General features: G+C 45.2%; 1 long non-coding RNA gene across 3 annotated transcripts in view; it reads left to right on the forward strand.

Moving 5' to 3' along the window:
- Positions 1 to 21786, forward strand: part of LOC139037156 (uncharacterized) — a 43622-nt gene extending 21836 nt beyond the window's left edge. The window contains exons 4-7 of one of the 3 annotated variants that reach the window (XR_011489989.1): positions 3310 to 3392; positions 10345 to 10379; positions 19074 to 19515; positions 19608 to 21786. This is a non-coding gene — a long non-coding RNA (uncharacterized lncRNA). Of the gene's footprint in view, positions 1 to 3309; positions 3393 to 10344; positions 10380 to 19073 lie in introns of all 3 variants that reach the window. The other 2 variants (XR_011489988.1, XR_011489986.1) reach the window with 2 other exon arrangements.
- The last annotated feature ends 3240 nt before the right edge of the window (positions 21787 to 25026 follow it).

Genomic DNA, 25026 nt, shown 5'->3' on the forward strand with positions numbered 1-25026 from the left:
AAGTACCAGCTCCCAAGAGTCAGAGTCGGGATTTGAACCATTGATTTCAAGCCGTGCGTCCGGTTTCCCTGATATTGGCCACAGCTCAGACAGTAGTGAAGCCATTATCCTGTATGGGGAAGTAAACACCTCTACAGTCCCCTAGAAAACTCTGCAGCCACCATCCCAGGCCAGGACCAGCCAGAAGTTCAACGGAGGAGGCCTGGGACCACTCCCCTTGTGACCCATCAACCCACCTACATACACACCCCTCAGCCAGTCCCTCAGCTCAGAATAAAAGAAGAGCTGGGAAATTCCTCCATCCTTGTCATCCGCCTGTCCCCATCCCTTCTGCTCTGGTCTGAAAAATGTTGAGTTGATTATATTCTGTGCTCAATCACCAGAAATAATCAATCTGTAATTAAGAGCATCCTCCAGCCCTTTGCAAACCGTCCTCAGACCTCCCGCTCCTCCAGCCTCCCCCCACCCCACCCCGCCACCACCACAACCCCCCCTCACCTCCCCTTCCCACCTGCCCTTCCAGCATGGAATTGTTTTAATGAGATTTCTCTGTTACAAATGACCAGTTTGTAATAATTATATTTGGTGCAGCAATCGTGGCTTAAAGATGATTTAAAGCAGAGAAGGCTCCAATTTATTAGGCATCAAATTTTCTGTGGTGAACTTTTAAACTGGAAGCTGCCTCTCTGACATGGAGGGGGCCATCTCTGCCACCCTGGGCTGAGCAATAGTCCTGAAATATTGATGGTTTCTGGATGGAAATGTAGCTGAAGAGATGTAACTTTGATGAAAATAAATGAATCCCTCAACAACATCTTGGCTGTTCTGGGTGTCCCAACCCCCTCCCCAGTGCCAGAGGGAATGCAGAGTGAGCCGAAGGGAGTGAGAAGGGGCTGCTACTCAAACTCAGATGAAGGATGAAGAATGTGAGCTTCTGGACTCACTGCCCGAAGCGTTCCCAGGCAGGACTCCTCCACGGAGAGTCATCATCGTGTGTTGTTTAAATTCTATAAAAAGTTTTGGTAACAGCCAGAGCTGGGGATCCTTTGAGATTTCTGGCTTTGGGTTCAAATCTGAAGCTTGCTACTTTCTCTCTGTGTGATCAGCTTTCTGAGTCCAGCAGAGAATTCCCTGAGATAACGAGTGGAAAGCACTTTTTCTAGAACCTGGTAGGCAGCAAGCACTCAGTACCTGACAGATATTACCAGTATTGCTATTGCTTTGCATTTATTAACTTATGAGGGCCTCACAAACCTGTGTGTCACATATAGTAGGTGTCACTGTCCCCGTGAAGAAATGAAGGCCTGGATAGTCAAGGGCTGTCCTATACTTTAGGTGGTGGAACTGGGTCATAGCCCTGGTAACTTTTCCTTGCTATACACCCATACCTAGAAGTTTCCAGAAGGAAGCAGGACTGCCATTGTGATTGAAAAAAGCAGTTTATTCTTTCAAAATACAACTAGAAAGGCTCAGGCTTGAAATAAGGTAAACCACCTTGGTGCAAAGGAAGAGAGGAGGAAGCTGAGGGAGGCTGAACGAACCCTTCCCCTTTCAGAATGTGGAGGCTTCCACGTGTCGTGGGCACAGCCTTTTGGGGCTTGGGCTGGTGACTGGGTTATATACCCACCAGGACCAGCCTGGGACAGGGTTGAGTGTGTGCCCCCATCTCCCACTGGAGCCTGAGTTCCCCAGAGCAAGGGTCCTATCTCACTGCCTGCCTCCAAGAAGAGCACATAGGCGTGCAGTAATCTAAACTGCATGCTTCCTGAGGGCAAGGGCAGGGCCTGTTTGGTTCATTCCTGGAGGCTAACCCAATGCCTGGCACACAGTAGGTGCTAAATGTTCAGTCGCTCAGTTGTGTCTGACTTTTTGTGACCCCATGGACTTCAACAACGCCAGGCCTCCCTGTCCTTCACTATCTCCAGAAGTCTGCTCAAGTTCATGCCCACTGAGCGGGTGATGCCATCCAATCATCTCATCCTCTGTAGCCCTCTTCTGCTTTTGCCTTTAATCTTTCCCAGCATCAGGATCTTTTCCAATGAGTCGGCTCTTCACATCAGGTGGCCAAAGTATTGGAGTTTCTGCTTCAGCATCAGTCCTTCCCATGAGTATTCAGGGTTGACTTCCTTTAGGATTGACAGGTTTGACACTAAATAGCAATTTGTTAAAGAGTGACCTAATGAAGGAGAGTGTTAGTTGCATTAGCTGAAATGGCCTCTCCTCTCTGACCCCGCTCTCTGGAGAGTGCAGTATTGCCCATCCTTTCTGGCAATGTCCCCAACTACAAGAAAGAGAGCTCAGCCTCCCTGGCCTGCTGGGACTCCAGGGTGGATTCCAGGACTCCAGCTCCCACACCAGTAACGTGAAGAGTTACAAAGCTCATTACACATCAAGTTCTGACTCAGAGATCATTTCTAGGCCTAGGTGAGGGGGTCAGTGGCCCCGTGGGGGTGGCTGGGGTGGGGTGGGGAGGAAGAGGAGGAGGGAGAAGAGGTGAAGGTGAGGGCGCCCCCTTTTGTCTGACTCTGGTCCATGCAGGGTCTCAGCCTTCTGCTCATTACCCTCACTCTCTGACCAGCTGCCTGGTTAGAGGCATCAGGGCCTCCTTTGGCTCTCTGACTCCTGTCTGGTCCTGGGAAGATGGAAGGGGAGTGTGTTGGTCCACCCTAGTTGCATGAAAAGGATGCTTGCCAGCAGGCTAAAACCCAGAAGCCCATCCTGAGACAGCCCCTCCAGGTGGCCCACATGCAGGGTTGGTGGTACCCAGCTTCTCCCACTGCTCTCTCCTGGGAACGGGTTCCAGGCTGTTCTGAGGATCACCATGTAGACAATCACAGACCTCCTGAAGGGCGGGGCAGCTCCAGGGAGATGTTCAGAGGCTGAAGTCCTCAAGCAGCAGACTTGAAGGTGAAATGCAGTGTTGCAATGTCAAGTGAATTTTGAATTTGAATTTCTAGGAGCTTTGGTCCCTGAATGGTGATGGCCTCATGATAGGAAGCTGAACCTCCAAGAAGTGGTCCTTCCACATCCCAAATCAATCTCCTGATCCCAAATCCTCATCTTGGTGCTCTATCAGTGAATATCTAGCCATTTGGTGACATCATGGAGGGTTTGGCCAGCCCAAGTTGGCTCTTTGGGGATCGTCGACCAGGGAGATGAAATGATGTACTGAAAGCCTTGTTGTATTTATCAGCAAAACACTAATGCTGAGGTGCAGCTTTGCCTCAAGGTAGCTCTCTGGGCTAAGCTCAGGGACTCAGTCTTTCCCTCTGTAACAAGAGGCAATGACTATAATTCTCTCTCTGTCAGCATTCCTGGTCTGGGAGAGTCTGGCGAACAGGGATCAAGACCATTCTTCTGCTTCCTGGTCCCTGCCCAACTCCTGGCCCAGGGTGAGTGCTGACCGGATGAAGGATTACTGCTATGGAGAGGAGTGCAGAAGCTGACCTCTGGGGGAGTTTGTCGGTGCTCCAGCACTCTGCGGACTAGAGGGACTCGTTCCTGCCTTGGTCTGTGGCTCTCTCAGGGTCCTTCTATTCTGAGCATCCCCAAGTCAGACAGATCTGCCTTTCTCCTGTGCCTGTTCCCTCCCCCCATCCCCTGCTTTCTCTTCTCCATCAGGCTGGTGTTCTTCCATGTCTCCATAATGGAGTTTTAGCCCTGTCTTGTCCCATCCCGTCAGTCACCCCAGGCTCTGCCCCCATGCCCATGGTAACAGGGATGGCAGCACCCTACCCATAGTGCCCCTGCCCCCACCACATCAGCTCCCTTCTGGACTCAGAGTGGGCCTTCAGGGCGGGTCCCCTCCTAACGGCCTCTGGCCCAGCCTCTGTCTGATGATTACTGACCCTGTGACCTCCCAGCTGACAGTCCTTCAGAGGAGCGGCATTCTTTTCTTTGGTGACAGTGAATATTTACTTGGTGCCTACTGTGCCCAGGGTAGAGTCCTGACTCCTGGGCCAATGTACCAGGTCTTTGGTGATCTGGCTCTGCCCTGTGCCCCCGCCCCTCCCCAGGCTCTGGGCACAAGATCTGTTCACAGGTCCCCAAGGTGCCGTGCACTCTCACGCCCTCATGCCCACACATTCCCTCTCCACCCCTCTCCTGTGATGCTCTGACTTCTCCCCGCTTGCTCCACCAGCCCTCTTGGCTTCATTAATTCATCTTCTAAGATCAGTTCTGCTATCACCTCCCCCAGGAACTCTTCCCTGGGTCTCCAGGCGAGACTCTGTGCCACCTGGTGGCGCCCTTACCACCCTGCGGTCTAAGCATGTGGCCCAGCAGTTACTCCACCCCTCTGAGAGCACGCGAGGCAAGGCCACGTCTCCTGTCTCAACGTTTTTCTAATGCCCTGCACACAGGGGAGTCTCAGAATAGGCGTTTTGAATACACAACTGTTTTCCTGGGCTCCCGTTTATAAGCTTTCTCTTCTATTTTAACTTGTACGTCCTGCAGCAGGGATAGGCCTAATGAAGAATAATAACAGCCATAGGTTATTTATTTATTTCAGGCATGGAATTGTACACTTACTTATTTTACTTTTGTTTTTGGCTGTGCTGGGTCTTTGTTGCAGCATGTGGACTTTCTCTAGCTGCTGGGAGTGGGGGCTTCTCTCTAGTTGTGAGGCATGGGCTTCTTACTGTGGTGGCTTCTCTCGTTGTGGGCCGTGGGCTCTAGGGCACACAGGCTTCAGTAATTGTGGTGCATGGGCTTAGTTGTTCTGTGGCATTTGGAATCTTCCCGAACCAGGGACTGAACCCATGCCTCATGCACTGGAAGGCAGATTTTTTTTTTTTTTTGCCACTTTATTTATTTTTCAAATCGAAAGATATAATTGCTTTACAGAATTTTGTGGTTTGCTGTCAAACATCAACAAGAATCAGGAAGGTGTATTCTTAACCACTGGATCATCAGGGAAACTCCAGACAGTTTATTAACTGCTTACTATTTGTCAATTATCTGCTGAATTCTTAGCATCCATATCTCATTAAATCCTTATTACTAGAGGTAGATACTATGAAGCATTATTATTTCCATTTAACAGATAGTGAAACTGAGGCTCAGAGAGGTTAACTGCTAATGCCTGCACTTGAACCCCTGTGTCCAGTTTCAATGCTTGGACACTGACCTCTGGGCTACCTGGCCAACACCCACCCCAGGATTAGCCTACCCAACCTAACCCCTGGGGAGGAGGCTCAGGTGCCCTGGCCCCTTAGTTGAGGCTTGGCCTTTGTGAGGTTCTGTGGTTGCTGCCCCTCTGTACGATATACCTCCTGCACTGAACAGTAGAGGGAAGGCTTGTCACCCCAGTCCAAGGCTGGAAGCAGCCTATTTATAGCCCTGGAGGGAGGTGGGGGGAGCTGGGAAGAGAGGGTGGTCCAAGCCCCCTTCCCACTGCTTTTCTGAGGGTTTGGGTGGATGGGGAGCTTTGAGGACCCGTAGGAGACTCCATTCATTTTAGCTCCGAGTCCCAGGTGGAGCTAAATAACAGGAAAACTCTGACGAAGGGGGCACATGAGACCAAGGCAGCTGAGGCTCCGACAGCCCAGCTGCGTGCCAGCACTGAGATCAAGTCACTTACTGGGACACCCTGGTGGGAGCGACTTCAAAACCTGCACAAGCTGGCCACGCAGCCAATCACCACCCCACAGGGGCCAGCAGGGATAAATGGGAAGGAAAAAGCACTTTGTAGTTTGCCCGGGCCCTGGAACTCACACATCTGGGGAAGCACGTTCTAGAGTTAACGACACAGGCTTTCTTCTGCCCCACTTCCGGGAAGGAGGACGGCCCAGGCAAGGATGGGCAGTAGACAGCTGTCCAGCCTGCTCAGCCATGTCCTTCAGGGCTGCCCAGTTGGGCCTGTGGCTTCTGATAGCCTGAGAAATTGCCATGGAGGGTAGGGTTTGATCCCAAGAGACAGGAACCAGAGTTTCTCAGAAACCTCTCCTGGAGGGAGAGTTTGCCCCAGAGGTTGTTATATTATTCACAACATTCTGTCCTGGGGCTTCATTTGTTGTTGCTGCTGTTTTTCAGCTGCTCAGTCAAATCTGACTCTTTGTGACCCCAAGGACTGCAGCACACCAGGCTTCCTTGTCCTTCACTGTCTCCCGGAGTTTGCTCAAACTCATGTTCATTGAGCTGGTGATGCCATCCAACCATCTCATCCTCTATCGCCCCCTTCTCCTCCCACTTCATTAGAATACTTGAAAATGGTCTAGAACAGGTAGCTGGGGATCTTGATAAAATACAGACTCTGATGCATAAGACTGTGTGGTGCTCAAGATTCTGCATTTCTTACAAGCTCCCAGGTAATGCTGCAGGTCCGGGACAGTGGTGCTCCATGATTTACTGGCTGGAACTCCTTATTTAACTCTCCAAGGCTCCTTCCCTCTTCTGCAAAATGGGGAAGAGAACAGCTACCTACAGGGCCACAGAGGGGATAAATGAGATCTGGCTGTCAAGTCCCTAATAAGTGGGGGAAGATGCATAGGAAAGCACCTGGCACCTGGCAGGTGATCAACACATACATCTTCTTTTCCTTGGTTCAAAATTGCTGTTGTTCAGTCACTCAGTTGTGTCTCTTTGTGACCCCATGGACACCAGGCTTCCCTGTCCATTACCAACTCCTGAGCTTGCTCAAACTCATGTCATAGAGTTGGTGATGCCATCCAGCCATCTCATCCTCTGTCATCCCCTTCTCCTCTTGCCTTTAATCTTTCCCAGCATCAGGGTCTTTTCTAACAAGTTGGCTCTTCGCATCAGGTGACCAAAGTATTGGAGTTTCATCTTGAGCATCAGTCCTTCCAATGAATGCTCAGGACTGACTTCCTTTAGGATGGACTGGTTGGATCACCTTTCAGTCCAAGGGACTCTCAAGAGTCTTCTCCAACACCACAGTTCAAAAGCATCAATTCTTTGGTGCTCAGCCTTCTTTATGGTCCAACTCTCACATCCATACATGACCACTGTTACACTTTTTCATCTGAGCCCACAAAATAAGAGCAGCAGATACCGTTCATCCCATTTCATAGATGAAGACTCACTAACGCAGCAAGTTAGTGGCTGACGTGGACTAGAACCTGGGATTCCTGTCCCAAGTTCAGTGTTCTTCCCACCATCACACATTCCTTCGCAGTCAGATCAGAGATGTATGTGTCCACCAGATGAGAAGCATGTTGATATGGATGGTGAAAATCCAATATGGCAGAAATCTGTGTGGGGCTCTTGCTGGGCAGGCAGCCATGACTGGCCTTCTGGAGTCCTGGGAGAGAGCTCAGAACTTGGAAGATAGTGTTCCCATTACATGGCTCCCCTCTGGGTCTGCCTGCACATTGATCTCAACAAGCATTTCAGGAAAGAACAAATGCTTGGATTGCTTTCCCCCATGGGCAAGACAGCAGCGAGTGCATCAGAGATGAAAGGTAGCAGTCCTGCCATCTCCTTGGAGATGCAGGGGTCATCTCTCAGTAACCCCGGCTAGCAGAGGCATCTATGTAGTCAGGGCTTGGAGCAGAGAGCAGATGTGGCCAAGACCCACATCTGGATGCCACATCTCTGTGGAGGGAGAACAGTTCAATGCATTCTTCCCTTCCTTCCAGCCCGCCCCTCCCTGTATCAGCGCTGCCTCTTATTGCCCGGCTCCCTGCGCTGGATGCGACCCAGGAAAACCTGGCCAGGACTCCTGGAGCCTCCTTTACATCATTTCATTCATCTTCCCAGGGCAGCCCCATTGCATGGCTGTTAGTTCCCTGAGTTAGGAAAGCCAACAGAGGCCTGGGAAGCCAGCAAAGGACACATTTGGTTCCTGGTCCGTGGATGTGGTCTGGGGATTGCTTGGGGGTTGAGCCCTGTTTAAGTCAAGGCCTCTGATCCCCATTTGAGTTCCTTGTCTTGAGGGAATGCAGATGGCATTCCTGGATTTAGCATTTCCATTCCAGCCACTTCTGAGTGTCCCCAGAGGCCCTCCACATGTAACCCTTTGTCATCTTGCTGAGGCAGGAGGGCATCCCATGTGCAGTGAGGATGCTGAGCAGTGGCCAGCTCCCAGGTCAGTAGGGAACCAGGCTTGGGCCCTGCTTTGCCTCTCCGTCTGGGGTGGCCTTTCTGGGTGAATTTTCGCAGCTTCCCCGAGAGGTTGATGCTGTCCTTGCTTTTCAGATGAGGACATAGAAGCACCCTATGGCACTGTGCAGCTGGAAATATGGAGATGCAAGAAGCTCTAGGGTTCGTACTCCTCGAAAGTGTCCAAGTCTCTGGACCTTATTGATAGGGAATTCCGAGAATTGTGGGAAAGGAATGAGGAAGACTGGATCTGATGTCAAGTCAGTGGGATTGGTGGGATTTCTAAAAGAAATATCTAGCCTTGCTCTTTCTGGTCATGAAGTCCAGGGAAGCGATATCACAGCATCACTGAGCCCTTTCCAGCAAGTCAAGGGCTTGTTACCATCAGACTTCTTGAATATTCCATCAGACATCTTGAATATTCCATCAGACTTCTTTAATATTCCACTAGAAGGGCATTGCTCCTCCTGGGCAGCAGGTACCCCTGCCACCCTAGATTACCAACATCTCAGTTGTTGGCCCCTTCCCTGGTTTGTTCCAGCACCACCTGGAGAACGCTGGTTCTCCAGGTCCCATTATCAACAGAGCAATCACCGGGCATGCACTTTATAGTTATAAAGCATAGTCTCACTGGATCCTCGTGACACCATGGCAGAGTAGGACAGGAGTCAAGAAAACTGAAGGGCAGAGGCTAGGCATTCTGCCTAAGTCACAAGAAAGTGGGGACACCAGCCAAAGTTTTCCAATTTTGCATGACAACCTGCAGCTTCTCTAAACAGTCAACCTGTATATTCCATGCTCATGGACATGATCTCATTTTAATTTCAGACCAACCCTTCAAAATGAACTAAAGTAGGTAATATTGTCCCCATTTTTACAGCTAGAGAATCTGACATGCTTAGTCTGTACCCAGATGTTTCTCTTGGGGGAGGCAGGAAGGGCAGATTTGAGGTCAGCAATTGTAGGAGAGACTTCAGAAGCTGTGAAGTCCAGTCAGACTTAGGTACCTTACTTAGAAACATTCTTCTTATAGCAATCTTACCACTTTCACAGAATGTTGTTAATTTAATTAATTATCCTTATTAATAGACTTTGGAGGGCTTCCTAGGGCACCACAAAGATCTAGACAAGATGCGGTAGGGAGCAGTTAACTTCTGGAAAATTGCCATGCCCCCATCTCTCCTCCCCAACAATTAAGGTACCTATTCACAGCTTGGGCATCTTCTCCTGCCCCCCTGGAAACAGCACCGGAGCCAATGAATGCATTTGGCCCTTGTCTTTGACCTGAAGGGGGAGGGTCTTATGTGTAGCGTGGATTAGGCAGCCTGTGGGCTTTATGTGCCCCTGTGCCTAAGAAAAAGTGTGGCTATCACATTTCCTACATGTATAGACGTTTCCGTGCGTGTGCCTGATGCTGCGTGTGTGGTCACGTGTGACCCTGTGACCAGTGGACCTGGCCCCCAAGCTGGGCTCCTGCTCAGAAAGCACACAGCCGTATCCTTCAGCCTCGATCTTTCTTATCCTCGCAACCCACTGTTTTGGTGAGCTGTCAAATGCAAACACAGGCTCCATAGCATCTCCTTTATAGGAAGGCCAGGACAGGCAGGTAATTTATCAAACATTCCTTAAAATAGTCCTCCAGCCTCTTGTTCCCACTCTCTCATTCCTGTCTGATTCTTGATTGTTTCTTCTCCTTTCTGTCTCTTGTTTTTCTGCCTGGAGATTGACAGCCCCCTGCTAACACAGCCTTGGAGATGCCAGGTGCTGGTGTAACCGACACCTCACTCTGCCTCAGCCTCCAGCCTCCAGCCCAGGACTAACTGCTCCGCGGCTGACTCAGGCGGCACCGCGCGCCTGTGCGCCAGCACGGCGGGCTGATGGATGAACCCGCGTCCCCCACACTGCAGAATGTTCAGGAACCAGGGGCACTTACCCTGTGATCTGCTGAGTTATGGACCAGCTAATGAGACTCCTTCTGACACCAGCCAGCCCACGACTGCCCTCATTTTGCCCTGTTCCCAATTCTCTAGCCTTTTAAGCAGCCTGTGTCTTGTGACCTTATGTACTAGTCTGCTGTCCCCTTAAGAGGTTTCAGGAGAATGAGATGAATTAGCATTCTCTGTCATCTCCACTTTCAAAATGAAGCGACCAAAGCTAGCCAAGGGAAAGAGCTTGGGAACTAACATTGTGTAAGTATCTGCTGTTTGCCAAGTACTATGCTAGGTGCTTGAAATTTTGTTGTCTCATTGAATGCCGGGTAACAGACACTATCTCTATTTACAGATAACGGAGAACAAGAGAAAACAGACTCGGAGAAGGTAAGGAGCCTGCCCGAGGTCAGCTTTTCAGTCAGAGTTCATGACTGTAACCAACAAAACCTGATCCTAGCCAACTCAAACAGAAGAGGAGATTTTGGGTGAGCTACTGATATCTTGGGTTTCCCTGGTGACTCAGTGGTAAAGAATCCACCTGCCAATGCAGGAGACACAGGTTCAATCCCTAGGTTGAAAGATCCCCTGAAGAAGGAAAAGGAAACCCACTCCAGTATTTTGGCCTGGGAAATCCCATGGACAGAGGAGCCTGGCAGGCTACAGTCCAAGGGGTCACAAAACAGTCAGACATGACTCAACGACTAAACAACAGCAATTCACTAGCTCACAGAAGGTATGTGAAGTTTAGAACACATGTATGAATCAAGACGGCAGAGTGTGGATCAGGAACACATCAGGAGGAGTCTGGAGTTAGGAGTTAGGAGACCACACTTTACACTGGGTGATGCCAGTTTGGCCACTACCACCAAAATGCATTTCAAATTCTTCCTGTGCTTTTATATCCCTATCTTAAAACCTGAATTCCAAAGTGGTATCATCTGATGGTTGGTAGGCCATGTATCTACACCCTTGCTCCTGACTCATACCGAGAATTACTTGATGGGTTCCCCAATACAGAAAGGAGGTTCCAACATTGGGGGCCAATAATCAGTGAACTGGCAAACCAAACCAATGTTCCCAATCATCACACAGCTGGCGAGAGTGTGAGCAAGTCCAAAGGCAGGTATTTCCGGCTCTAAATCACATGCTCTTTCTGCCACCACCTGGGGTGAAGTTTGAAATGTTAACAACTGAAAGGCTGCTGACTCTGGCCAATCAGAATTCAATTCAGTTCAGTCGCTCAGTCATGTCGACTCTTTGTGACCCCATGGACTGCAGCATTCCAGGCCTCCCTGTCCATCACCAACTCCCAGAGCTTGCTCAAACTCATTAAATTGGTGATGCCTTCCAACTATCTCATCCTTTGTCATCCCCTTCTCCTCCTGCCTTCAATCTTTTCCAGCATCAGGGTCTTTTCCAATGAGTCAGTTTTTTGCATCAGGTGCCCAAAGTCAGCTTCAACATCAGTCCTCCCAATGAACACCCAGGACAGATATCCTTTAAGATTGACTGGTTTGACTTCCTTGCAATAAGGGACTCTCAAGAATCTTTCCAACTTCATGGTTCAATTCTTCGGCACTCAGCTTCTTTATAGTCCAACTCTCACATCCATATATGACTACTGGAAAAACCATAGCTTTCACTAGACAGACCTTTGTTGGTAAAGTAATATCTATGCTTTTTAATATGCTGTCCAGGTTAGTCATAGTTTTTCTTCCAAAAGCAAGTGTCTTTTAATTTCATGGTTGCAGTCACCATCTGCAGTGATTTTGGAACCCAAGAAAAGAAAGTCTGTCACTGTTTCCTTTGTTTCCCCATCTATTTGCCATGAAGGACTGGCATCTGGCCCATCAGAATAGATGCCTCTATATACCAAGAAAGCAAAGTTAGAACTCAGGGTTCTTAGCTGCTCAGGCCAGATAACCTTACTTTTAGGACCAGGGTTCCCAAACTTTCCATAGAAAATGATAATACTTGATGGCTCACTGGGATAAACTGGGATAAATGTGGGAGAGGGAGAGAGATCAAGATAGACATATAAAAAGATATAGGGTTTGGAGGAGAAAAGCCCATTATACTTTGTTTACATATTATCGTTATGATGAAAATAAAATAAAATGCCCCTCTACTCTAGGCTTTTGTATGCAGCTGCCTCCTTAACATTTCCACTTAGATGTATAATAGATACCTCAGAAATAGCATATCTATATCTGAACACCTGGTCTCCCCACCATTACCAGCAACTTCCTCTATCTACATGTGTACATGCTTAGTCACTTCAGTCATGTCCAACTCTTTATGTCCCTATGGACTGTAGCCCACCAGCCTCTTCTGTCCATGGGATTCTCCAGGCAAGAACAGTGGAGTGGGTTGTTATGCCCTCCTCCAGGGGATCTTCCTGACCCAGGGATTAAACTGGGATCTCTTATGTCTCCTACACTGTCAGGCAGATTCTTTACCACTAGCAGCTCCTGTCTCTCCCAACTCCATGTCCTGTTTAGCCTTCTGATTCCTCAGGTCAGAATCTTTGGAGTCATCTTTAACTCTTTCATAGTTGCATCTTCCACATATTCTACATATGTGTTTTGTGATATGGATATATGTATTTTACATCAGAAAGCTCTCTGACCTCTAACTTTACTTTCTACTATTTTAAAGTCTCATTGAATATATCACAATATTGCTTCTGTTTTATGCTTTGGTCTTTTGGCACAAGACATATGGAATCTTAGTTCCCAGACCAGGGATCAAAACCAGTTTCTGCACTGAGAGGCGAAGTCTTGACCACTGGACCACCAGGGAAGTCCCTGACCTCTAACTTTAGAAAGTGCTTCATAAGTCACCTCTCCTGTGGATTCACACAGTGGTGTCCTAACTAGTCCCTCTACTAGTTTGCTCAAATCAAGGGCTGGAGTAATCCTTGAAAAGCATGTCACATAACATTACCCTTTTGCTGGAAGTCCTGTATGATATCCCCAGTTCTCTCAGAGTCAAGAGCAATGTTTTCAAAATGTCCTGCAAGCCCCCACATAACCTGGTCTCCATCACCTCCCTGACCTCCACTACGCTCTTCCACCCTTCCTCGTCTCCAGCCAAAATGGCCTCCGTGCTGTTCTGTGAATGTGTCAAGCTTGGTCTGTTGTGGGGTTTTTGCACTTACTCTTTCTTCTGTCTGAATATTTTCCCCAGACCTCTTTATCACTTAGTTCCTCACCTCCTCCAAATCTTTGCACAAGTGTCACCTTCTCAATAAGACCTGTACTTACCATCTTATTTTCCCAACCTATTTTATCCTCCTCAATTTTTCCCATAGTACTCCTTACCTCACATGTTCTACTATTATTTATTCTTCATCTCTTTCCATTAGACTGTCAGTTTCATGATGACAGAGGTGTTTGTCTGTTCAGGGGTATATTCCACAGAGCTAGAATATTACCTGGCTCTCAAATTATTGCTGGAGGAGTGAATAAAAATGCAAAATATTAGAGATAATATTAAACATTTAAATTTGCATAGAATTTAGATTCTGGAGATTGGAAAACATTTCTAATTTTTAAATGATAACTTAATATTATTTCCATGAATGTAACTTTTAATATCTGGTTTTATGTTTGAAATGGCTCTGTGTAATTCTTGTTCCAGGCTTTCAATAATGATCTCTTCAAATTCTTGATAATCCCCATTGACAAGAAACTTTATGTGCCAAAGTCACATTCAAAACTGTACAGCAGTTGAAATTATATTTAAAGAATCTCAGAGCTCTTCCTTTTCTTTCATTGACAAATGTAATGTTAAAATATCTTGTGATAATGCTAATGGATTTGAATGCTATCAGCTTTTTTATATCACATATTTTAAAATAATGCTGAGGCTCTAATTTGTAGCAGGTGTGTGCATTGTTGGCACAGTCACCCTGCAGCTAGCTCAGATGCCACTAAAAGGGCACAGGAGCTGTAAATGTTTAGAAGTATTTGACACTCATGAAGACAGAGAGCTGGGCCACTGCCTGGAGCTACATCTACCAGCAACCACCCCCCACCCCAGCCTCCCTGCCCCACCCCCATCCCCACCCCCAGCGCCATGCACGTGGGCACTTGGAGCCAAAAGTCCTCTTGCCCTTAGCAGCTAAAGGGCAGTGGCCTGTTCTGAGCTGGCAAAGTAAGTAGATATCCAGGTGCGAGAGCATCTCTGGTGCCATGTTTGGTCCATCACTATGCAACAGCACGTGATGGAGTTGCTCAGGGTTGCTGCCAAGTGGGATCACAGGATACACCATCCTTCTCTGCTCCATTCCTGCTATTCTCCAAGGAACCTTTCAAGGGCACTCCAACAGCCTACATCCCCTTCTTGTGAGTCTGCAAAACTTTGAGATCCAATAGCAACACATCAATGTGCCATGACCCACCATTTGGGAAACTCTACTTCAAAACCCTTGGGCCAGATTCCCACTTGTATACTAACCTGCTGTGTGTCCTTGGGCAGATTGCCTCACCTCTCTGAACTTAGTTTTCCTTATCTATAAATGGAGGGTTTGAATAAACCTCCCAGATGGTGCTAGTGGTAAAGAACCACTTGCCAATGCAGGAAACATGAGACATGGGTTCTATCTCTGGGTCGGGAAGATCCCCTGGAGGAGAGCTTGGCAACCCACTCCAGTATTCTTGCCTGAAGAACCTTATGGATAGAGGAGCCTGATGGGCTACAGTCAATCCCCTTTTCCATGGGGTTGCAAAGAGTCGGACATGACTGAGCGACTTAGCACACTTGCCCAATGCTTGTCAAGAATCCCTTGGATTCTGGAGAAGTGACTCAAAGGACACTCTGGGGTGGAGTAGGAGTAGAAAGGGTCCACATGGAAAAGGCTTTTCTCATTTCTCTCTTTAACCAGAACATCTCCACTTTTATCAGTTTCATATCTTGATATCCCATAGAAGGTTTTTATAAAAAGAGAGGTTTCCACTGCTGACATAAAAAAAAAATGAAAACCAGCATATCTGTCAGGGGTCTCACCCTTGTCCAGTTGACCCTTTGTTCAAGAAGGGAATCATTTTGAATGGACTTTTAATATTTTTATTACAGTAAAGAAATGCCATCTTTATTTAATGAAATTATGACGAAGAACCTCCAAAGTTGCTAAGAGAAGGGATTTTTTTGGTACGATGGGAGGATGGCCCATGTGTCTCATCTCTGTGTCTACAAGTCATCTTCCTTTGGGGATCTTTCTCTATGAATGCTGCTAACACTAGTCTGCTTTCTCTAAACACTCAGCCTCAGGGGAGGAATGGAATTTTCCTCTCTTGCCCCCATGGCAGAAGGATCACAAAGTTGGAACTTGGTTCAAATAATACTTTACAAGAAACTAAAGAATAGCAAAGGGGAAAGCACAGAGACTGTGATGCAGCTGGGCCATCTGGTTTACCAGCTGTTCATGGCCTTGGAGGCTATACCCCATCTTCATTGGTCCCAAGAGCTCCAGCTCTCTGAATATGCCTCCAAGGGGCAGGCATCATTTTAATGACCATCACCCAGTAGAGCCCAGGTAAGACCCCTACCATCCTCAGTATCCAGACCTGTCTTGTGCTCCTAAGTCTCCCTCACAGCTGCAGATTCCTTGTAGGAAGACCCTCTTTTTCTTCGATACCGCACTATCCAGTGTCTCCTGGTAAGAATCCACTTTCTTACAGCAGCCCCTCCACATAGTTTAACTCTATGATGACAGCACAATTAGTCCCAACAGAAGATGAATCCAGTCATTGACAAAGAATTGCTTACAGAGGGGTATAGTAATTTTTTTAATAATCAACAGTTTAACAGGAGCATAGAGAGGATTTAAATGTGGGACATTGGACAGGACATCAGGGCCTTTGGTCTATAGAGGTGCTTTTCCCAATGCACCTGTGAGGAAGGGAGAGAGAACAGATGGGGCCCAGATCTCTCACCTAACCCTGGAGACAGTCAGAGCAGGGAATCAGGCAAAGGTGGGCTTGAGCACCCCACCAACATATCCTATACTTCTGTCCAGACTTTAGACTCCACAGGGATGGCTTTGTTTTGGACACAGGCATTCTGGCTCTCAATGGGCAATTACAACTTCCAAAAGCTAAGGGACAAAAAATGCAGAGAATGTCAGAGCCCAAGGCATCCCCTTCCCTAATACTCTGAGATTTGCATGAACACTTTTGTTTGCTTGTTTATCCTGTTGCCTCAAATTAGAAGTGAAAACCAGAACAAAGAAACAGGAGAAGTTCCTCCAGATGGAATTACCTATGTAGCCTTGGGGTTTGATCTTGCCAAGACAATTTGGGGTTTGTTCGACTGTTGCGACACATCAAATATCCTAAGGTTTCCCTTTCATCTTCTGGCTTCTAGGGCTGTGCAAAGTCCAACACAGGAGGAGGAGGAACTGGCCCTTTCTGGGTTTCTGGGGTCACTGCAAGTCTTACCAGGCTGCCATGAGAAGATTCTCATACCAGGAAATTGTCCTGAGAGTCCTCATCCCAAGGGGGAAGAGGCCAGGAAACAGGAGAAGGAGGATGCTGGGGGAGGCTGCTGACCTGGGGCTGGAGTTTATCTCCCTTCATCCCAGCATCTTTTTATCCTTACCTAAGGCCTTTGATCTTAAACCCTGCCCGCTCAGATGGGGCCCAGAGCGGAGCAGAGAAAATGCTTGGTATCCTGTCAGAAGACTGCTGATTAACTGTCCACTCTTGGGTAAAGTGTTTCCATTCTCTGAGCCCCTGCTTCCTTCTCTGTGAAATGGGGATAATAATGTCCCATTTAATCTCTTCCCATGGTGGTGGTGAGGATCCAATGAGATAATGCCCATTAAAAGCCTCGTGAGGTGCTAAGTGTTTTTCAAAAAGGTTTCCAAGGTGTGTGTGTGTGCGCGCGTGCACACGCGCCTATGTTTCTGTGTGTGTACATCTGTGTATCACATATGATCCTTTGGGGAAGAGGAAAGTGCTCCCCACCAAGGGTGTCACTCCACGATTCCTGTATAAATTGCTATCCCTGGGGACTGGAGACATCAGAGGAGCTCAAATACCTTCTGGTGGAGATTAATCAGGGTAAGAAGAGGATTAGGAGGAAAGGCAACATTTGAAGTAACTATGTTCTACCTACACTGCCATCAGAAAGGAAAGTGAGAGACCAGAGGTATCAGTTGGCTTTGACACCTGGCAAGGGAGGTTGAGGATAGGGCCTGTGTCTAGAAGGTGCACCTGGAAAGGAGCTCTTCCAACTCACTGCCTTGCCTTGGCCGAACTTCCTGTAACCTCTCATCCCTGTTCTAAAGTGCCCAAGAGGAGCAGACAGTACCCCCTGTGCCCATCTTCTAGTCTCTCCCCCACCACCACTCTCAGCTAGGTTTCTGATAAGGAGAGAATTGAATCCAATTCCACGAGGATTTCTCCAGCCTCTCCTATAAGTGCTTCCCATTTTTATTATGTTCTCCAGTCGACAAAACTCTTTCATATCAATTACCTCCTTTTGACTCTCACTATAACACTGAAAGTCAAGGAGCAGAAAAATTCAGCTCAGTTCAGTCGCTCAGTCATGTCTGACTCTTGCGACCCCATGGACCGCAGCACGCCAGGCCTCCCTGTCCATCACCAAATCCCGGAATTTACTCAAACTCATGTCCATTGAGTCGGTGATGCCAAGCAACCATCTCATACTCTGTCATCCCCTTCTCCTCCCACCTTCAATCTTTCCCAGCATCAGGGTCTTGGCCAAGGAGTCAGTTCTTCGCATCAGGTGGCCAAAGTATTGGAGTTTCAGCTTCTTGAATCAGTCCTTCCAATGAACACTCAGTACTGATTTCCTTTAGGATGGACTGGTTAAATCTCCTTGTTGTCCAAGGGACTTTCAAGAGTCTTCTCCAATGCCACAGTTCAAAAGCATCAATTCTTCGGTACTCAGCTTTCTTTATAGTCCAACTCTCACATCCATACATGACTACTGGAAAAACCATAGCTTTGACTAGATGCACCTTTGTTGGCAAAGTAATGTCTCTGCTTTTTAATAAGCTGTCTAGGCTGGTCATAACTTCTCTTTCAAGGAGTATGCATCTTTTAATTTCATGGCTGCAGTCACCATCTGCAGTGATTTTGAAGCCCAAAAATATAAAGTCTGTCACTGTTTCCACTGTTTCCCCATCTATTTGCCATGAAGTGATGGGACCAGATGCCATGATCTTAGTTTTCTGAATGTTGAATTTTTAAGCCAACTTCTTCACTCTCCTCTTTCACTTTCATCAAGAGACTCTTGAATTCTTCTTAGCTTTCTGCCATATAAATTAGTATTCTTAATTTCCCAGGAAAAGAAAATGAGGATTAGGAGTTAAGTGATCATCTGAAAGGCACTCAGCTTGTAAAAGCAAGGCTAGAACCCACATGGGCACTTCTGACTACTGGGGGGTCCTCGGCATTTCCACTCCTTCCCAGGGCTTACAAAGCTCATAATGATCCGCACTCATCTCTGTCTACTGTGAAGGCTTCCCTAAGGGAAGGGGTTATGCTCATTGCCTCTTTGCCCTCTTCACATGCTCTCCTTTGGCTGTTATTATCCCTTTACTCCCTGAGAACTCTGCTCATCTTTGCATCTTCAGCATCTCGCATAGAGCCTGACACATAATCCACATCTATTAAATAACGAATACCTAAAAGAACAGGCATTTAAGTAGGGAAATGATGGAAACAGCCCAAGTGGCCAACAGAAGTAGAAAAATAGTTAAATAAAACCATGATGCATCTTCTAGATGAAATATTATACAGCTATTAAAAATTACACTGATAAAAAAATTAGTATTGACTTGAAAATAATGTTATGTGAAAACCCCAAATACAACATTGCACATACATTGTGGTCATAACTATAGAGAAGGATACAAAAAGCAAACTCTTAAAGATCACACAAGGAAAAGGAAGTTGAAGCAGTGGTTATTTCTCTTCCTTCCATCTTCCCGTAATCTCCAGGCTCCCTGTAATAGACATGCATTATTTTTATAATGAGTACAGCAGCAGCAAAAATGGTAATCAATAGCTGTGGAGCTATTAAGGGAATTCTTAATTGTTTTCACAGTTCACAGCTCCAGGTTCAAGTGACTTACTTCTCTGGTGCTGAAAATTTTCTAATAGGATGAAAGAGCCATTGTCTAGAAATCTGGAGAACTCTTGGAGGCTGGGAAAACTTCCAGGTGATAGGTAATGTATTGTGTTGCACCCAATTTTAGAAAAAAAAAATGGTGGTCATTAGGAGCTTTGCTTCAGGTTGACCAAGAATGAAGCATCCCAAATTCACTTCATTTTCCCCTAGGATGGGGTTACTAGACTGGTAGGTCAGGAGATTGTTGCCGACATAATGTGTATCGATTCTACAGTATATTTGACAAAGCCTCCCCTGTCCTTATGAACAAGGTGGAGAAATGTGGGCTAGAAGACAGAACTGCAAGGTGGATTTAAAGGAGATTGAGCAACAGAGGCAAACATTGCAATTTAATGGATTCGAGGCTATTCTAGAACAGGTATGGCCATTTGTGACACCTCTACAACCACTGTTGCCACCCTCCACCTCCAGGCTGGCATTGATAATTAACTGCATCCCTCTTTTTCCCAGAATCCAGATGGGCTTCAGAATCCTTCTCAACATAGGGCACCAAGCTGCCATTAGCCAAGGGCAGAGCAGACATGCCAGTGGAAATCTAATAGGCAACCTTGACGTTTAAGGAAGTCTCAGGTACATGCTTCAGGATGACTTTTTTACTCAATCATATTCAGCATGTTTATCAATGATTTAGAATGAAAATCTAGAAATTTTCAATTTCTCATGTGTATGATTGACAAAGACTTAGAGGGGAAAGAGGATAGAGTCAAAATTTTAAACTATCCAACCAGATTATAATATGGGACAGAACCCAAGGAGTGATTTTACAATAGCACATATAATCCTATACTTAAAGTTTAAAAGTGAAATGCAAGAACAGAACATGATGGTATGACTTGATAGCAGTTCATGAAATGGGGTAATGAAGGGGACACACCTGAGATGCTAGCTTACCATAAACTCAACCTGAGCCATAGAAGGATAGTTGGGTGGTTGACAATCAATACAATCTTAGGCTTTGTTAATGGAACTACAGGGCCTAGAATACAAGCGGTAAAGGGGACCGAGACTCATCTAGAGCCGGAGTGGGACTGAAACTTGAGAGACCCTAAGCACCGGTCCCATCATTTCACGGCAAATAGATGGGGAGACAGTGGCTGACTTTATTTTTGGGGGGCTCCAAAATCACTGCAGATGGTGATTGCAGTCCTGAAATTAAAAGATGCTTACTCCTTGGAAGGAAAGTTATGGCCAACCTAGACAGCATATGAAAAAGCAGACACATTACTTTGTCAACAAAGGTCCATCTAGTCAAGGCTATGGTTTTTCCAGTGGTCATGTATGGATGTGAGAGTTGGACTATAAAGAAAACTGAGAACCAAAGAATTGATGCTTTTGAACTGTGGCATTGGAGAAGACTCTTGAGAGTCCCTCGGACAACAGGGAGATCCAACCAGTCCATCCTAAAGGAGATCAGTCCCGGGTGTTCATTGGAAGGACTGATGCAAGAAGCTGAAACTCCAATACTTTGGCCACCTGATATGAAGAGCTGACTCATTTGAAAAGACCCTGATGTTGGGAAAGACTGAAGGCAGGAGGAGACGGGGATGACAGAGGATGAGATGGTTTGATGGCATCACCGACTCAATGGACATGGGTTTGGGTAAACTCTGGGAGCTGGTGATGGACAGGTAGGCCTGGCGTGCTGCAATTCATGGGGTTGCAAAGAGTCAGACACGACTGAGCGACTGAACTGACTGACTGACTGAAGTACCAAAAATACAATTATGAGCCCACTACCTGCACAACTCTCCCACGTAACTCACATCAATAGTAAACCATAAAATAGGAGTATATAAAGTTTGGAAAAATCTACTTCTCCCCATAAAAACTGTTTTGATTCTATTTGAAATGCAAAATATCATATGAGGGGGACTTTGCTGGTGGTCCAGTGGTGAAGACTCTGAGCTCCCAATGCAGAAGGCCCAGGTTTGATCCCTGATCAGGGAAATAGAGTCGCCATTCCACAACAAAGACCCAGGACAGCTCAATAAATAAATATCAGGAAAAAAAAAGGTTCATATTAGAAAAAGTTGGAACTTTTTTGCTTTGCGTTGTCATAAGGATTTGGTTGGTTTGTATGTTGGATACACTGGTGCACTCAGTCAGCCCTGAGAGTCCGATTTCAAGATGGACTATACCAGGGTCTAGATCTCATTTGTCCCTCCTGTCTTCCGAAACATCCCATGGCTCCCTTGTGCATACAGAACAGAAAGCAATCTCTTTAGTCTGGAAGTACTCAAAGCCCGCCAAGTTCCGAAAAAGGAGGCTGTTTCTTAAAAATCAAAACGAGACACATGATTTAAAAGCCAAAAGTACCGAAAGGTTCATAAAGAAATACAACAGTCTCTGGTTTTACCCCTCTCAACAACTTCAGTCATGTTACTCAGGGCCTACCATTTTTATCTTTTTGATTGATTTATTCTGGTAATTACTCTTGTATCTCTAAATAATATGTTTTTACTGATTTACCTGGTTTTGTGAACTTTGCACATTATCTATTGATTTCTTGTGATGGCGATTGGGTGTTTGTTTTATTACAAAACCTCTGCTTCCCCTTCCCTCATTCTTCTGCTATTACTATTTTGGGGGGAAAAGTCAATAAATAATGTTTATTGCTTTCTTATGGAAATTTTGTTTACTGCCTCATCAAATTAGTTGCACATTTTTTGTATAGCTTTTCATTTTCCCTAGAGTTTCTAATTCCTTTCTTTTTGTCATGCTTTATTTGCCTTTGTAGAATTCCTCATGTTTTTTTATTTTCCAACGTTTCATCACATCAAGCATTTTATAAATCTCTCTTTGTTTTCCCTGAAAACGGCTTCCCAGAAACTTCAATCCTCCTGTTCTAGTCTGGACTAGTTGCCCTTTGGATGACCAGGACTGCGATCATTCCTGGAATTGTCCCTTGCTGTCTTCTTGGGCTAAATTCAATGTTTTCCTCAATGCATATCTTCTTCTCTCTTGATTTATTTCGTTTTTCAGGAGCACACCCTCAAGTAAATTCCCAAGAAAGAGTGCATGAGAAATAAATGATCTGAGTCCTCTGTGCCTGAAAATATATTTGTTTTGCTGTTGTATTCAATTAGGTATAGGATTCTCAGTTTCCGGGTTGAAAATTATTCTCCTTCAGATATTTGAAAGCTTTCTCCAATGCCTTCTTTCTTGTATCCAGTGTCAAAGATGAAAAAGGTGAAGCTAGTCTGGTTCTAGTTCTTTGTAGATGAGCTGTCCCCATCCCCTCTTATCTGTATCATCCTTTCCACCACTCCATTTTTCTTCAGCCGCAGTTTCCTCAGCTTTCACTCATTTTCTTGACCCTCCATAGAACCGTTCAATCTGAATATTCCTTTAAAGTCTGAGAAATTCTTTGGTAGTGTTCTGGACATTTTCTTCCCTCTATTTTCTCTTCTTTCTAGGATCCTCTTAACCAGATGAGGGACCACCTGGATTGATCCACTATGTCTTTATTTTTTCTTTCACGTTTTGTTTCTTTTCATTCTCTTTCAGGAATATCTCCTTGACCTTATCTTTGTAACTTTCTATTAAATTTTTTAAATTTAAGAAATATTATATATACATACATATATATGAATATATATATGTATGTATATATATAAATTTTCAAGAACAGGATGCTATGAAAAAAGGAACAATCAAAGCACAAAAGATCTCTTAATTTCCCTGAGGATCTAATTAGTCTTTTTAGTGTTTGCTTTTACATTATCTTCTGTGGTTTGAATTATCTTCTTCAGGGATCAGTTTTTCTGTTGTAGTTGTTGCTTTTTTAAACTCTCAAGTATTGGGAATTCTTGGATATCTTTTCATATAGAAGTATGGGAGGATAAAAATCCACTTAGCAGATATGTGTTTGTGGGCAAGACTGGCCGGCTGATGGACTTCATTCTTGGGGTGACTGGGCTGTGAGCCAGCTGTTTTCCTGGGAGTTAGCTAAGTGTCAGAAGAAAGCAGGATCTTTGTTTTAGGGTTATTTGATTCCTTTCTAGAAGAAATTCTTTTCTTTTTTAGTCTGGGGTTAGAGAACTATGGCTGCCAGGAATGCTATACAATGTGGCGATGGGCTGTTACTGTTTGGTACATGGATTTTCAACTGGCTTCCATAATTCAGCTCCAAATATCACCTACATTGTCTGATGTCCCTTACATCTGAGATCAAAACCTGCTTCCCTGGGCTGGTTGCCTGCATTGTCTGTGGCAGCACACTTTACCTAGCTTCATCAGTGACCATTTCACCACCTGCTCTCTTTAAGCCATTTAAAGACATCTCACTTACTGATATGCCTTCTCTCATTCTTTTTGTTATAAGCCTTCTTTCCTTCTTTCTTTCTTCTCCCTCTTTTTCTCTTTCTCCTCCTCCTTCTTCTTCTCCTCCTGCTCCTCCTCCTTTGTAGTCTTCTAAATTATTACAAAATGTCAAAATATTCCTATTCCTTTCTCCTCAGTCCTATTAAATCATTCATTCAGAACATTTTACTATATTGTTTCCTACTTTTTAAAAAAGTGATAGATTAAGTTGACATTTACCCTTAAGTCATCCTATGTCCCTACCTCCCCAATTATAACCACTGTTTGACTTTTGTATTTTTCACTCTTTTGCAAATTTTTATACTTTTGCTACCTATATGTGATATACAACATATGCTGTTGCATTGAATGTCTTGTATTTTTATATAAGGCTATCAATGTATACCTATCAACTTTCCCATTACTTCTTTCAATATGTCTTGAGATCTATCAATGTTGTATATGTAGTTTTACTGCTGCATAGTGCTTAATTATTCAGTCATTCTCTCATTAATGAAAGGTTAGATTGTTTCCAATTTCTCACTGTTACATACACCGCTAATCTGAACATTCTTGTAGCTTTTCCTTGAGCACAGGTGCAAAAACCCCTCTAGTCATATATGCAGTGTCATAGTATACATGCTTCTTCAACTTCACTACGTAATGGCAAATTGTTTTCCAAAGTAGACATCAATTTATCGTCCCACATCGGCAGCATTAGAGGGTTTTCTTGTTCTATATATTTCATGGTAGTCCATACTGTCAACAAACCAGACTTACTAAACTGGTCAGTGTGAAACAGTATCTTTTAATTTGCATTTGATTGTAACAATCAAGTTAGGCATCTTTTTACTGGCATTCAAACTTCCTCTTCTGTGGATTCAACATACATAACTTATGCCCAATTTTCTACTGGACTATCTTTGATTACCTTGATAATCTTGGTATTTTCTACTTTGGTTACCTTGGTGATTTATAGAAGCCCTTATATCTGGCATAACATGGGAGCTCTTAGAAATATGGGATTTAGAGACCCACCCTGGACCCACTGGATCAGAGTTTCCATTTGAACAAGACTTGGGTGATTTGATTGCACATTCAAGTTTGAGAAGCACTGTTGTAGAACGTTTTCTCTGTCTCTTGAATATTTGGTAGAAGTTCCCTGTAAAGCCACCCAAGGATGATGCTTTGTTAGTCAGAGCAATTGTTGTTGATGTAGGTAAATTTATACTTATTCAACTACTTTAGTGATTATAGGCCCCTTCTGATTTTTAATTTTCTTTAAGTTTCTTTACTTAATTTTTTAAGTAAGTTGCTTTTTCCTGGAAAACTGCATTTTCCTATGGTTCTTAGTGTATTTATAAAAATACATTCATATTAATTTCATTGTTTTAAAATTCTATGTTGTATCAAGTTACATTTTTTCCATCTTTAATACTTGTTATTTGTGTGTCCTTCCCCATCTCACTCTCACATCAATCCTGCCAGAGGTTTGTCTGTTTTACTGGTCTTTCCAAAGGACAAGATTATGGTTGTATTGAATTCTTCTCTTATAGCATTTTCTATT

Source organism: Odocoileus virginianus, chromosome 10 (genome assembly GCF_023699985.2).
Source record: "Odocoileus virginianus isolate 20LAN1187 ecotype Illinois chromosome 10, Ovbor_1.2, whole genome shotgun sequence".
NCBI classification, from domain to species: domain Eukaryota; kingdom Metazoa; phylum Chordata; class Mammalia; order Artiodactyla; family Cervidae; genus Odocoileus; species Odocoileus virginianus.